Source organism: Oncorhynchus mykiss, chromosome 12, assembly GCF_013265735.2.
Source record: "Oncorhynchus mykiss isolate Arlee chromosome 12, USDA_OmykA_1.1, whole genome shotgun sequence".
NCBI classification, from domain to species: domain Eukaryota; kingdom Metazoa; phylum Chordata; class Actinopteri; order Salmoniformes; family Salmonidae; genus Oncorhynchus; species Oncorhynchus mykiss.
The window spans coordinates 18,746,580-18,750,560 of NC_048576.1; positions in this window are offsets into that span (position 1 = coordinate 18,746,580).

Consider the following 3,981-nt stretch of genomic DNA (forward strand, 5'->3'; position numbering starts at 1 on the left):
GTCTGTCTGTCTGTCTGTCTGTCTGTCTGTCTGTCTGTCTGTCTGTCTGTCTGTCTGTCTGTCTGTCTGTCTGTCTGTCTGTCTGTCTGTCTGTCTTGCTGCGCTGAGGTGACTGAGTCTTGCCCCTCTTCTCACCTTATTTATCTGACGCAATCCCCCAGATGTAATCTCTTAGGATAATTGTCAGTCTATGAAACTTGTGGCTTTGAAGATCTATGTGTGTGAGTTTTTCTTCCTCTGTTGCTTAGTTGCCTGTGTGTGTCTGTGTGCGTGTGTGTGTGTGTGCGTGTGTGTGTGTGTGTGTGTGTGTGTGTGTGTGTGTGTGTGTGTGTGTGTGAGAGGCCATTTTTTCTACCCTCCTATCACCCCCCCCCGCTCTCGCTCTCTCTCTCTCTCTTTCTCTATCTCTCTCCTCTACCCCCTCCCTCTCACCCTGTTCCCTCCCCTTCCAAGCACTACCAGTTCCTCAGAACAGGTTAGGAGTGAATTGTAGAAACTCTCTCTTCCTATTCCCTTAACACCATCTCTACCGCTCTATCTTATGTACATGTCATCTTTCCTCTTTTACATTTCTCTATTTTCCTGTCTTTCGCTGTCTTCCTTTTTCAGTGGTGGAAATGTTGCCAGACAGGTCAGGTCTCTCTCAACATCAGTCTTATCTGGCCGTTTCTGGTATTTTCCATAAAGGGTGAAGCTAGGAGTGTTGTCTTCATGTCTTTTAAGAAATATATATTTGTTGAGGAGTTTGCTCTTTATCCTTTCATCATGAGTGATGAACAACAGGAAACAGAAAGACCTATAAAATAAATACATATATTAATACAGATCAAAGAAAAAACACTCTCAAAAATATCCATTATTAATGCTGTAGTATCTAATAGTATCTAATACTTGACCATGGCTAGACTGAATGGAACCTCCTCATAAATTACAACAAAACAGTCTAACCAAGTAAGGAAAAGATGTTGCTGAGTATCTTAACTCCATAAATGTCTAAATCTCTACTGAGTTGAGTTGCTATGAGTGTCGGCGGAGTGTACCACTGAACAGTACCAGTCAAAAGTTTGGACACACCTACTCATTCAAGGGTTTTTCTTTCTACATTGTAGAATAATATGAAATAACACATATGTAGTAGTAACCAAAAAAGTGTTTAACAAATCAAAATAGATTTTAGATTTTAGATTCTTCAAAGAATCTAACATTTCCACCCTTTGCCTTGATGATAGCGTTGCACACCATTGGCATTCTCTCAACCAGCTTCATGAGGAATCCTTTTCCAACAATCTGTTCAGCTCTCTGCGTCTCGCAAAGAGACACATCGGTTTGAACCAAAAATAAAAAAATTGGATTCATCAGACTAATGGACAGATTTCAATTGGTCAAATGTTCCTTGCTCGTGTTTCTTGGCTCAAGCAAGTCTCTTCTTATTATTGGTGTCCTTCAGTAGTTGTTTCTTTGCAGCAATTCGACCATGAAGGCCTGATTCACGCAGTCTCCTCTGAATGTATATATATTTTTAAAAAATAATGTTTTTGTCAGATGCTCCGACTACAACAAGTGTAGACCTTACCGTGAAATGCTTTCTTTACAAGCCCTTAAAGAACAATGCAGTTCAAGAAATAGAGTTAAGAAAATATTTACTAAATAAACTAAAGTTTTAAAAAGGCAACACAAGAAAATAACAATGTAAATAGTCCGGGTGGCCATTTGATTAATTGTTCAACAGTTTTATGGCTTCGGTGTAGAAGCTGTTAAGGAGCCTTTTGGTCCTAGACCTGACGATCCGGTACCGCTTGCCGTGCAGTAGCAGAGAGAACAGTCTATGACTTGGGTGACTGGAGTCTTTGGTAATTTTTTGGGCCTTCCTCTGACACCACCTAGTATGCAGGTCATGGATGTCAGGAAGCTTGGCCCCAGTGATGTACTGGGCCGTACGCACTACCCTCTGTAGCGCCTTACAGTCAGATGCCAAGCAGTTGCCATACCAGATGGTGATGCAACCGGTCAGGATGCTCTCGATGGTGCAGCTATATAACTTCTTGAGGATCTGGGGATCCATGTCAAATCCTTTCAGTATCCTGAGGGGAAAAGGTGTTGTCGTGCCCTCTTCACAACCGTCTTGGTGTGTTTGGACCATGAAAGTTCACTGGTGATGTGGACACCAAGGAACTTGAAACACTCGACCCGCTCCACTTCAGCCCCGTCAATGTCTCTCCCTCACTGTTAATGGGGGGGATGTTCGGCCCTTCTTTTCCATGATCAGCTCCTTTGTCTTGCTCACAATGAGGGAGAGGTTGCTGTCCTGGCACCCCACTGCCAGGTCTCTGACCTCCTCCCTATAATCCGTCTCATCAATGTTGGTGATCAGGCCTACCACTGTTGTGTCGTCAGCAAACTTAATGATGGTGTTGGAGTCGTGCTTGGCCGCGCAGTCATGGAAGAACAGGGGGTACAGGACTAAGCACGCATCACTGAGGGGCCCCCGTGTTAAGGATCAGCATGGCAGATGTGTTGTTGCCTACTCTTACCACTTGGGGCGGCTCGTCAGGAAGTCCGGGATCCAGTTGCAGAAAGAGGTGTTTAGTCCCAGGGTCCTTAGCTTAGTGATGAGCTTTGTGGGCAATATGGTGTTAAATGCTGCACTGTAGCCAATGAACAGCATTCTCACATATGTGTTCCTTTTGTCCCGGTGTGAAAAGGCAGTGTGGAGTGAGATTGAGATTGCATCATCTGGAGATCTGTTGTGCGGTATGCGAATTGAAGTGGATCTAAGGTTTCCATGATGGAGTTGCTGTGAGCCATGACCAGCCTTTCAAATCACTTCAGGGCTACTGATGTGAGTGCTACGGTGCGCTAGTCATTTAGGCAGGTTACCTTCGCTTTCTTGGGCACAGGGACTATGGTGGTCTATTTGAAACATGTAGGTATTACAGACCCAGTCAGGGAGAGGTTGAAAATATCAGTGAAGACACTTGCCAATTGGTCTGCGCATGCTTTGAGCACACGTCATTATAATCTGTCTGGCCCCGCAGCTTTGTGAATGTTGACCTGTTTGAAGTTCTTGCTCACATGGTCTATGGATCACACAGTCGCCCGGAACAGCTGTTGCTCTCAAGCTTGCTTCAATGTTGCTTGCCTCGAAGCGAGCATAAATGGCATTTAGGTCGTCTGGGTTTCCATTTGTAGTCTTTAATATTTTTCAATCCCTGCCACATCCGCCGAGAGTCAGAGCCGGTATAGTAGGATTCAATCTTAGTCCTGTATTGACACATTGCCTGTTTGATACTTCTTCTGATGGCATAGCGCAATTTCTTATAAGCGTCCGAATTAGGTTCCCGCTCCTTGAAAGCGGCAGCTCTAGCCTTTAGCTCGGTGCAGATGTTGCCAGATCCATGGCTTTTGGTTGGAAAATGTATGTACTGTGGGGACGACGTTGTCAATGCACTTATTGATGACTGTGACTGTGGAGGTGTACTCCTCAATGCCCTTGGATGATTCCCGGAACATATTCCAGTCTGTGCTAGCAAAACAGTCCTGTAGCGTAGCATGCGCGTCATCTGACCACTTCCATATTGAGTGAGTCACAGATACTTCCTGCTTTGGTTTTTGCTTGTAAGCAAGAATCAGGAGGATATAATTATGGTCAGATTTACCAAATGGAGGGCGAGGGAGAGCTTTGTATGCGTCTCTGTGTGTGGAGTAAAGGTGGTCCAGATTTTTTTTTCCCATCTGGTTGCACATGTGACATGATGGTGGAAATTTGGGATGAGCATCTTCTGGATGAGCATTTTCTTGTTTACTTATGGCCTTATACAGCTCGTTGATTGCGGTCTTAGTGCCAGCATCGGTTTGTGGTGGTAAATAGATGGCTATGAGTAATATAGATGAGAACTTTTGGTAGATAGTGTTGTCTACAGCTTATCATGAGTTATTCATCCTCAGGGGAGCAATACCTCGAGACTTCTTCATATTAGACAA